The 12391-nt window shown below is 43.2% G+C and overlaps 1 pseudogene; it reads right to left on the minus strand.

The window, feature by feature from the left end:
• Window positions 1-2364: 2364 nt before the first annotated feature.
• On the minus strand, window positions 2365-3205 carry LOC102743662 (uncharacterized; annotated as a pseudogene).
• Window positions 3206-12391: the final 9186 nt, after the last annotated feature.

Here is a 12391-nt window from a genome sequence, read left to right on the forward strand (position 1 = left end):
TGACTTGTTAATTTTAGCCATTCTGACTGGTGTGAGGTGGTATCTCATTGAGGTTTTGATTTGGATTTCCCTGATGCCGAGTGATATTGAGCACCTTTTCATGTGTCTGTTGGCCATTTGGATGTCTTCTTTGCAGAAATGTCTGTCCATGTCTTCTGCCCATTTCTTGATTGGATTATTTTTCTTTGGGTGTTGAGTAGGTAAGTTCTTTATAGATTTTGGATAGTAGCCCTTTATCTGATATGTCATTTGCAAATATCTTCTCCCATTCTGTCGGTTGTCTTTTGGTTTTGTTGACCGCAGAAACAGCTTTCTAACTGAACCTTCTCTACTCCCAGATTCTGTAGCAAAATAAATGATTGTTATTGTATTTTTAAACCACTTTACTGAGATATAATTGACATACAATAAGCTGTATATATTTCATGTATACAACTTGGTGAGTTTGGAAATAAGTATACATCTGTGAAACCATCACTACAATCTATGCCATAAACCTATCCATCACCTCCAAAAGTTTCCTCCTCCCATTATAATAATAATAATAATTATTTTGCAACCATTCTATCTGCAATAATAATAATAATTATTATTATTATTATTATGTGATAAGAATCCTGAATATAAGGTCTACCTCCTTAAATTTTTAAGCATACAATACACTGTTATTAGCTATAGGTTCTGTTGCTGCATGGTAAGGCTCTGATACTTATCCATCTTACATTACTGAAACTTTGTACCCTTGGCCTAACACCTCCCTGATTCCCCTACCCCCAGCCCCTGGCAACCACCATTCTACTCTGCTTCTGAGTTTGACTATTTTAGAATCCTCGTGTAAGTGGTATCCCGCAGTATTTCTCCTTCTGTGTCTGCCTTAATTCTCTTAGCATAATGTCCTCAAGGTTCATCCATGTTGTCACATATGGCAGGATTTCCTTCTTTTTTTAAGGCAGACTAACATTCTGTTATATATATACATATATATATACATCACATATTTTTCATTCATCTGTGAATAGATGTTTAGGTCTTTCATGTCTTAGCTATTGAGAATAATGCTGCAATGAACATGGGATCATTTCAAGATCCTGATTTCAAACCCTTTGGATATATACCCAAAGGTGAGATTGCTGGATCATAAGGTAGTTCTGTTTTTAATTTTTTGAGGAACTTCCATATGTTTTCCATGGTAGCTATACCAATTCCCACCAAAAGTGTGCAAGGGTTTTCTTTTCTCCACAGCCTTGCCAATGTTTATTCTTTTTTTGTAACAGTCATCCTAACTAGTGTGAGGTGATATATTATTGATTTTCATTTTCCTGATGACGAGTGATATTGAGCACCTTTTCACACTAGCCATTTGTATGTCTTCCTTGGAGAAATGTCTATTCCGTTCCTTTGCCCGCTTTTTTTTTTTTTTTTACATTTGATAAAGTGACTTGTTTTTAAATTTTATTTTATTATGTTAGTCCATTTTTTAATTGGGTTATTTGGTTTTGTGCTACTGAGTTGTAAGAGTTCCCTATATATTTTGGATATTAACCTTTTATCAGGCATGTAGTTTGCAAATATTTTCTCCTGTTCCATAGGTTACCTTTTCATTTTGTTGATTGTTTCCTTTGCTGTGCATAAACTTTTTCGTTTGATGTAGGCTCACTTATCTGTTTTGGCTTTTGTTGCCTGTGGTTTTGGGGTCATATCCAAAAAATCCTTGCCAAGTCCAATATAAAGAAGCTTTTCCCCTATGTATTTTTCTAGAAGTTTTATAGTTAAAGTTCTTATGTTTAAGTCTTTAATCATTTTGAGTTAATTTTTGTGTATGGTGTAAGATAAGGCACCAATTTCATTCTTTTGCATACGGATATCCAGTTTTTCTAATACAATTTATTGAAGACTGTCCTTTCCCCATTGTGTAGCTTGGCACTTTTATCAAAGGTCAGTTGACCATATATATATGGGTTTACTTCTCGGCTCTCTATTCTCTTCCATTAATCTATATGTGTGTTTTTATGACAGTACCATACTGTTTTGATTACTATATTTTTGTAATGTATTTTGAAATCAGGAAGTACGATGTCTCCAACTTTGTTCTTGCTCGAAATTGTTTTGGCTGTTCAGGGTCTTCTGTGGTTCCATCCTAATTTTAGGGTTGTTTTTTCTATTTCTGTTATAAAAAATGTCACTGGGATTTTGATAAGATTGCATTGAATTTGTAGATCACTTTGGGTATTATGGGCATTGTAACAATACTAATGTTTCCAATCCATGAACATGGGATGTCTTTCCATTTCATTTTCTCTAATTTCTTTCTTTTTTTCTTTGGATACAAAATATTTGGTCATATATTCATAATTTACTTGACATTTCCAGCACAGTGAAGATTCAATAGCAAAAGAAACTTCTTAAAAGAGAAGAGAAAGATACAGAGCTCTGGAGTTTCTGTTGGAACAGGACCCTTCTGTTTGGTTATATACATTTAAGTTCATTTAGTGTCTGATCCAGTGTCTGATGTAAGCCCACATTCTCTTCTTTGGCCTGGGCAAGTTTTTCTTTCAGGTCATCAATTGTCCTTTCCAGTTTTGCAACCGTTCTGTCTGCAAATTCAGCACAGGTCTCAGCCTCTTTCAGTTTGTCAGACAAAACTTTGATTTGTTCTTCATATTTATCCTCCTTTTCAGAATACTTTTTAGATGCAGTCTCGAGTGACTTCAGATTGTTAGTGACATTCTTGAGCTCTTGCAGGTCATCACATTTTAGTTCAGACCCCTCAGCACGCTCTTCCTCCCTCTCCAGCTCGCCCTCCAGGATGACCAATTTACGAGCCACCTCCTCATATTTGTGGTCAGCCTCCTCAGCTGTGAGCTTGGCCTCTTTGAGCTGCATCTCCTGAATCTCCATCTTCTCACCTTTCATGGCCCGGTTTTCTATCACCTTCATTCCTCTCTCACTCTCATCGGCAGCCTTTTCTGCCTCCTGCAGCTTCTGCAGGGTTGTGGCCAGTCATTCCTGAGCCCTGTCCAGTGCCTCCTCAACAAGCTGGATGCGTAGATTGAGAGCTGCCACATCCCCTTCGGCTTTCTCGCGCTGCTCATGCTCGCTGTCCAGCTCCTGCTGCAGGCCCTGCCCGCAGTCCTCTGCCTCGTCCGCCTGTTGCTACGAGGCCTGGATCTTGTTTCACCGCCTCCAGGGAGTTGAGGCCAGCCATGGCATGGAGGCACGGAGGTGTGGAGGTGCACTCCACAGGCAGCGGGCAGTGGCGGGCATTGGGCTCGGCTAGGCTCAGGCGAAAGCTGCACCAGCCGCGCCCCGGCCTAATTTTCTCTAATTTCTTTCATCATTGTTGTACAGTTCTTAGTACACAAGTCTTTCAACTCCTTGGTTAAGTTCATTCAAAGTATTTTATTCTTTTTGATGCTCTTGTAAATGGGCTTGTTTTCTTAATTTCCTTTTCAGATATTCCTGTTGGTATAGAAATGCAAATGATTTTGTGTGTTAATTTTGTATCCTGCAACCTTATTGAATTCATTTATTGGTACTAACAGGTGTGTGTGTGTGTATCTGTGTGCATACATGTAGTCTTTAGAGTTTTCTACATATAAAAGCATGTCATCTGAAGAGGTAATTTTACTTCTTTCTTTCTGATTTTAATGCCTTTTATTTCTTTTTCTTGCCTAATTGCTCTGGTTAGGACTCCAGTACTATGTTGAATAGAAGTGATGAGAGCAAACATTCTTGCCTTGTTCCAGATCTTAGAAGAAATGCTTTCAGTTTTCCACCATTGGGTATGATGTTAGCTGTGGGCTTTTTATATATGTCCACAGGCTGCTGGGTGCTGCGGGTGGGCTTGTTCTCTTTGTCCCATAGGAAAACCCATGACTCAAGGGGATCTCTCTCAGAACTGCACTGTGCCAAGTTGGGGGATTAAAGTGACTTTTCTTCTTACCCTTTTCAGTGTGTCTTTTCTCATTTCATGCTCCACTGGAGTGCTGTAATATCTCACCTGGATTCTGAAGCTCTCATAAGGGTAGTTTCATCAATGGATGGTTGCTAAATTGGTGTTTCTGTGGGAGGGCAAGGGCTGAGACTGCATATTCCACCTGCTGACATCCTGCTGATGTCACTCCTGATTGTTATTGTCTTGAAGCCACTGTTTGGAGTGGTTTGCCCTGCTGCAATAGATAACTGAAACAGGTTTGGGTTCCCAGTGAGATAGGTGCTGTAATTAACCAAGTACATGTCCCTAACAACAGCACAAACTGCCTCTCCATTTAATCCCATAAAATGAAACTAATAAAATCAGACTGATGATATGCCAGATTTCCAAGTCACAACAGCCTATTAATGATGCCTGCGTGTTTCAAAATGTCTGCTAATAATTCATTGTTTCGCTCATTCTGCTTTAGCTTAAGCAAGAGGTAGCTCTAGGTTGCAGCACTTCCAGCTTTTTCAAAGTACACATACAAACGGGCTAAGTGAAGCCTTGAAAGACCTCTAATGTCCACAGCAAAACAAAGATGAAGACAGATGAGGATCCATTCTTCAGCCACTATACTTTGACTAGTGGTGAGGAGAGTCTGAAAAACAAAAGTGCTATCAGTCAATCTGTAGTATTGCAGGTTGGGAAGATAGCTACACCACAGGGCCTTCTCTAAAACACATGCTTGGGAAAAGAAGCATGCCTGAGAAGTAGATTCTCTAGATCAGGGGTCAGCAAACTAGAGCCTATGAGTCAAATCCCACTGGCCACCTGTTTTTATAAAGAAAGCTTTAGAACATAGCCAACCTATTCATTTGTGTATTGCCTATGGCTGCTTTCAAGCTAAAACAGAAGGATTGAGGAGTTGTGAGAGACTGTACTGACCACAAAGCCAAAAATATCTACTTATCTTGCCCTTTACAGAAAACATTTGCCTAATTCTGCTCTCAATAAGTGACATTTAGCTCTTTTTTCTTTATTTTTTTAAAGATTTTATGTATTTCTTTGAGAGAGAGGGAGAGCGAGCATGAACGAGGTGGAGGGGCAGAGGGGGAGGGAGAAACAGGCTCCCCGCTGAGCAGAGAGCCCGATGCGGGGCTCGATCCCAGGGCCTGGAGATCATGACCTGAGCCGAAGGCAGATTCTTAACCGACTGAACCACCCAGGTGCCCCAATTAGCTCTTTTTTATGTTCTAAATGTCTCTCAGATCATTCACACTTTCCTTCATTATTGTTTTTAAATTGTTAATCATGAGATATTTCAAACATACATAAAATTAGACTAAATAGTAAATAACTCATTCACATACCTGCCACTGAGATTAAGCAGATGTTAACATTTAGCCAGATTTGTTTCATCTTGACTTAAAAAATGAAAAAAAAAAATACAAATACAGCTAAAGAACCCCTTCCCTTCCTCCTCCCCCCATCCCCAGAGGCTGTCATCATCTTGAAATTGGTGTGCTTCCTTCCTATTAATATTTTTGTAGTTACTACAAACTTATACAATTGGCTACAGGCTTGAATAATTTTTACATAAGTACTATCATCATATTGTATGTATCTTTTGGTAACATATTTCTGCTCAGCATTATCTTTCTGAGATTTATAGATACTGATACATGTTTATCTAGTTCATCCATTTTAATTGTATTATAGCATTTCATTTTATGAATTAACCACAGTTTATATAACCCAGTTGTGTAACAATCTAATGAGGGACAATTTGGTTGTTTCCAATTTTTCTTTTAACAGGGCTGTAATAAACAACTTTGTATACATCTTCTTGCACACAAGCATATGAATTTCTCTAGGGCATGTTCCTAGGAGTCCAATAGCTGGTCAGAGAGCATGAGTGTGATTACTTATCTTCTGTTCACCCTTCCAGATACCACTCTTCACCCTTTCCATTCCTGCTCTGGATGCCAGGGAGCTGAATTATGTGGACTGATCAGCAGGCTCCCTTGCCTTCTGCTCCCCACTGTGTTTGGCCAATGAAGGGAACCAACCGGAAAGGTGGAGAGGGGGAGGAAAGTGGGACCAGGGTATTTATTCCCCCAGACCCCTCTCCGTGGGATTGCAGCAGGCTGGCTGGGTCCCTCCGGTAAAGGTCACAGGTGACTTCTCACAGCCATCTGTCCCAGGTTCCAGGGACTGCTCCTTCAGCTTTCCCCTGCAGGCCTGAGGGTGGTACGGTCCACTAACCCTAGCTCCTGGGGACTGCACTATTCCTTGTGCCTTTCCTGTACCTTGGCCATATGTTTCTAAATCATCCCATTATTAAATGCGCCTCAAATTATCAAATCTGAGTGTGTCACCTGTCTCCTACCAGCACACTGGCTGGTACAATACGCATCTTCAACTGTACAGAGTCTGTAAATTGGTCCCCAAAGTGGCTGTAATAATCTGCACTCCCACAGATTCGTGTATGAGTCCCTATTTCCCCACATTCTCTCCAAAACTTGATGGGATTTGCTTAATGACTTTTGCCAGTGAGACTGAGCACGAGCATCTTTCTCTGTTTATTGGGTTTTTTTGGGTTTTTTCTCCTGTCAGATGCCTGCTCCTGTTCTTTTCCTGATTTTTTTTGGCTTTTTCTTTTTCTTACTGATTGAAATGAGTCCTTTATATATACTGAATGCTATTTCTTGTTGGACTGAGAAAAAAATCCTCTCCCAATCTAGGTTTTGTCATTGCATTTAACTTACGGTGTGGCTTTCAGTTTTCAGGTGATCAGCATCGTCAATCTTTTTCTGGCTTTGCTTTTCATAATTTACTTAAATTCTTTCCTAACCCACTGCCATAAACATATTCTCTTATATCTTCTTCCAAAAGTCTTCTAGTTTTGCTTTTCTGTTTAGATGTTTAGCCTGTCTGGGATATATTTTTGTATTTGGTGAAAGGTGGGAATATAATTTTATTTTTCCATATAAATAACTAGTGTATTGGATAGTCCCTCTTACCTTCACCAATTTATAATGCCACATCGGCAGTATTTCAAGACTCCATGTGCACATGGGGCTGTTTCCCCTGTTTTGTTCCATTGGTCTATTTGTCTGTCCCTCACCCAGGACCACACAGTTTTTATAAAACATCTGGCTGTCTGGCAAAGTATCCCACCACCTCCCCCAAATCTGCTTCTTCCAAGACTTTCTCAGGTCTTTGTGCATTTGGGGTTCTGATACTGTAAACCAGATCATGACAATTTTCTTCTGGCTCTGACTTTCTAATAATTTTAATGATAAATGAAAATAATATGTTAAAAATATATATAATAAATGGTGTATAAATAATTATAGAATAATTTTTTGCGCTAAGAAAATCATATGACTTGTCTTTTCATTCGTTAACAAGGTGTAATACACCAACATATTTTCTAAAGTTGAACTGTCTTTGAATTCTAGAGATAAGCCTTATTAGGTTGAATTATTTTTCTTAATACAGCTGGTTTACCTAGGATTTTTGCATCTATGTTAATAAGAGGGATAACTGTATGATCTATTTCTTGTGTTATGCTTGTCCAATTTTTTGTGAAATAGCTCACAAGTGATAGCTTTCTCTTGTTTTGTATTATCTGTCTTAGTTTTAACCTTCCCATAAAAAACCCTATGCCTGGTAGCCTTTGAATTATATTATCAATTATCATTCTAGTTCATTTAATAGTTACAGGTCTAGTCAAGTTTTCTGAATCTTGTGGAGTCATTTTTAGTCCAATACATTTTTCTAAGCTGCTGTCTGTTCCATCCACATTTGCAAGCGCGTGACGTGGAGGAGCAGCTCCACTATGACAGCCGGATGACCTTGCACCTTTCCCCACAGGCCACAGAGGCGAGGCTTCTCCATGGTCTGACTGCATTTTACAGAACACCCTGTCATCCTCCTGAGGACATGGGGAGATAGGCGGCCATGTGGGGAGCTGTCGCAAGCCTCTTTACCATGCACTTCGTCTACCTCACAGAACACTCCCTATTTCATGACAGGTTGCCATGAGACAACAAAATTTTGCTAAGTGAATGAAACTCAGACCTTCCGTCTCCAAATCCAGCAAGCTTCCCTCAGTCCCACACTTCCTCCTTGTCATCACAGAAAGGACTAGAGCCCATCTGGACCGGCCCCACCCCCAAGTGCTCCTGAATCCACGGTCCTCTCCCCAGGTCAGGGTCTAGTGAGGCTTTTGCCTTGGGTAGTAGGGACTATGGCCATATCCACTGCTGTGTCCCTCTCTAGGCATAGTGTCTGCCACAGGGCAGGGCTGATCTCAGGTGCTCACAAAGCCGGGGTGATTGAGATGGATTGGCTTTTTGATTTGAGAAGCCTCCAACATTGAACAGTGCTGACTCGGGGAATCACAGCTCCCACAATGGCTCATACATCAGGACCTCTTTAATGGGGAATTATGGAAATGTGCTGCCTGGAGCTCTCTTAATTAAGATTGCAGCCTCTGAGTGGACTCTCCCCGCTATCCTCCCCTCTTCTTTTCTCCTTGACACCTAGGGGCGGAATCCGGCTGCCTTTGACAAGGCTTTCCTTCTCCCAACATTTCTGCTGACAGACTCAGTTTAGAAACAGTTGAGCTGGTTGGGGATGGTGGCCTTTCAGCCAGTATGAGCTGCCTAATGGGAAACCCAAATGAGTGAATAATAAAGATCTTGCGGCCCCGTGCTGCCTAGTTCTCAGGAAAGGCTGGGGCTGAGGTTGGAAATAGGTAGAAGATAGATAACCAGGTTAGATGTTCTTCCCGGCACCCACTCTTCTCCACCCCCAACCCAAAGCCAGTTTGTCCTGGAGGTTATATTCCAACCAGAGAATAGAGGTGGACTCCCGCCATTCCCAGCACCTGTTGGCTTCAGTCCCCAGCCAGAGGGCAGGCTGGGTCCTAGCCTCCCAGGGGAGGAAGGGCCACCATTCTTTCTCTCTCTGTGCACAAGGACATCTTCTTAGTATGCTCAGGGAACACAAAAGAGAACTGAGCTCCAGGAAAGTCTGGCTTCCCAAGGCAAGAGTCCAAACCCAGCCCAGAGCCAGATGCCACCTGACAGCTTCCTGTCAGCCCAAATTCCCTCACTCAGACTGGCCCTGGGTTCTCCAACACCGTGCTCAGTCCGCTGGTCACGTCTTCACTCAGCATGTGTTCACTAATGTGTGTGAGGTCTTGACACTCTAGTTCCATGTCCTTCTTCCCCGCCGCCCCCCACACACAGTTTTAAAGTTTATATAAGATAATTTTCAAAGCAGCTTTTTCACCAGGTATGACCCATCTTTCAGTTCATGGCTGTAGGTTTCTCCAGTTCCTAGCTTCTCCAGTGAATAATTTAAAAAGTGTAAACAAATATTTAAATCATTTGGGAGCTCACTATATAAAAGCTCTAGGGGTGAGCTTCTTGTAATGATGTGGCCGTTCCTTAAATCATCTGTGGGTAAAACCTCCTTAAACAGGAGGACTCTTGGGTAGAAATCTATTTGAGTGAACAGAGCCATGAAACTGCACCAGGCAGGACAAGAGGGGAAATACTGTGTATCCACTTGTCCTTGATATATTCAGCTGCCCTCACTGGTTCACAGGGGATAGCAGAAACCCTAATGCCAGAAAACAGATCCTTCACACCTGAGGCCCTGGCCCTGCTTCTCCAGCCTAACCCTTTCCAACGGCTTCCTTCTTTTTTTTTTTTTTTAAAGATTTTATTTATTCATTTGACAGAGAGAGAGAGAGCGCGAGAGCATGGAACACAGCAGGGGGAGTGGGAGAGCGAGAAGCAGGCTTCCAGTGGAGCAGGGAGCCCGATGCGGGGCTCGATCCCAGGACCCTGGGATCATGACCTGAGCCGAAGGCAGACGCTTAACAACTGAGCCACCCAGGCGCCCCCCAACGGCTTCCTTCTTCCCAGATCAGTAGTTCTTTGAGTGTGGTTCCAGGGCCAGCAGTATTGGCATCACTTGGAACATATAAGAAAGGCAAATTTGCAGGCCTTACCCCAGGCCTACTGAATCAGAAACCCTGAGGGTAGGGCCCAGCAATCTGTTTTAACAAGCCCTCCCAGTGGTTCTGATGCACACAGTTTGAGAACCACTGCCTTAGCAAGATCTGCAGGGCCCTCCATGGAGACACTGGCGGCCCCGAGGAGCCGTTGTGTAAATTAGGAGTACAGCCTCCTCTGGGAGGACGTAGCTACAAGCGTGTGCTTGCCGAGTGGAGTCAGAGCTGTATTTCAGCCCCTCGCCCCCTCGGTAGGACGTGCTTATAAAGCCAGCAGCCGGCTCGACCATACCCGGCAGCCCTGCCCGCAGGACCAGACCCTCCAGCCTCCTCACCCCTATGCTCCAGCCACTCCGAACATTTTACGATTCCCTGAACACATCACGGTCCTTCGTGCTGCCTTCTCGCCTTTGCCCAAGCCCTTCCCTCTACCTGGAATGCCTTTTCCCTGTCTCCCACCTAGAAAACTCCTACAACCTTTAAGAGCCAGCGTGGCCGTCTCCTCGGGCTCACTTGTCACATTGTGCTCACCTCTCACGTTGTCCTGCCTCGCTGTGTTCTCACTGTTCCTCGCATTGTCTCTGCCTCCCCGCACGGGCAGGAGGGATGTCTGATCCGTCCCTGTGTCACAGCGTCACATTCATACAATGGCAGAATACTAAGCGTCAGTTCTCTGTCGGGCTCTTGGCACTGGAGGTGCGGTGAAGGTCATGTCGGGCAGGCCAGCCTCACGGAGCTAATTCATAATTAAGTGAACACTCCAGAAGGAGGGAAGGGAGGAGGGGAGAAGCAAGGCCTTTGCCAAAGTGGGGAGAGGCAAATGCTTTTCTGAATGATTTAGAAGCTGCCTTAAAAGCAGGGTGACTTCCTCTAGCTCTGAGAGGACGAATTCCTGTCCTCTCCAGATTCGTTTGTGAAGGTAAAAAAAACCAAGACCAGTCCCAAGCAGAAAAAAAAAATCTTCCGTGGCAGGAGGGATGTGTCCTCCCACCGGGCGTGGTTCAGCCCCAGCCATCGAAGGGCCATCTTGCCGTCCAGAACGTTCAGTGCCACCCCCACAGCAGCTGCAGCTGGGAGTCTGAACAGGGATAAGCCCAGATGAGGAGTCTTGATGCCTCTCCTCCTTATAATTAAGGCTCTAATCACTGTGTCAGGACTCAAATCAGGTTGGCATGCCCCTCCTCAATTAGCCGCTTATCTAATTATAAGGCATGCATTGCAAGTTTCCGCTCACTGCAGTAATGCAATAATGGGGTTCCTTATGGAAGCCATTTGACTTCTGAACTGATTTCTACACCCAGTGAGCAATGAAGGAATGAAATAGGAGTTCAGTTTACATGCAGAAAACATGAGTCTTTTCCAAGGAAAAGAATAGGTTTGAAGGTAGAAGGGGGGTGATGTGAAGAAGCGCTTGCCATCATCCAGAGGGAAAATGCTCTGGAGCAAGGCGGTGGGGATGGGGAAGTCACCCCAGACAGACATACAGAGATGTTTGGAATATAGACCTTGATGTGGGAAGAGAGAGCAAGAGGGATCAGGAGGGAGATGAAGGGGTCTAGTCTGGATTCTGAAGGTGCTACAGGAAAAGCCAGAACAGACTTTCCAATAGACAGACTTGATAAGCACACTCCGCAGCCTGAGCCCAGGTTTGCGCACACACGTACACACCCCCATGCACACACACGCACACGTATGTCTATGCATGTACATGCACACACGCACATATGGGCACACACACTGACACTGAGCCCAGCCCCGCTTCCCTTTATTGGCATGACTGTGCTGTAAGAGACAGCCTTTTGGAAAGCTCAACAGAGCGAAATCAAAGCCCCGTTCTGTAGCCCCAGTTCTTCAGTTTCTCCCTGCAATAACAAATTGTGACCCTTTGCTCCCTGGTGCCAAAAAGCCTCTCCTGGGGCAAGAAAGCAGGTAGTGTGGCCAACAGAAAGGAGGGAAAAGCAGCTCAGTCGTGGTGCTGATCCAGTGTGCTAGAAAGGCCAATCCCCACATCCTTACTAGAAGTCGGAGTGGACTCACACAGACATGAACCCACATTCACAAATACGTGTAATATATACAGAGACACTCCGACCTGCAAGACACGCACACATACACACACACACGGAGGCTTTCTCGCTCACGGAATCACATACAAATACAGAGAAAACATAAACTTGCACACACGAACATCGCACAACAAACACTCTCTGAAATACATTCATTCACTTAAAACAGTTTTGAAATAATTATTCAGAAAATTAAAGCAAAAAACAATTTCATGCTAATTATCTAGATTTTTTTAAAATAAATAAAATAAAAGTGCATTGTTTCATTGAATGTGCTGAACACTCTCCAGCTATAAAACATCTTGTATGGGCGTGGCCCATTTCACTCAGCAACGGAAATACACAAATGTTATCTCCTTGACACCTCACAGGGCT

This window comes from Leptonychotes weddellii, chromosome 11 (assembly GCF_054177405.1).
Source record: "Leptonychotes weddellii isolate Sample4059 chromosome 11, ASM5417740v2, whole genome shotgun sequence".
NCBI lineage: Eukaryota > Metazoa > Chordata > Mammalia > Carnivora > Phocidae > Leptonychotes > Leptonychotes weddellii.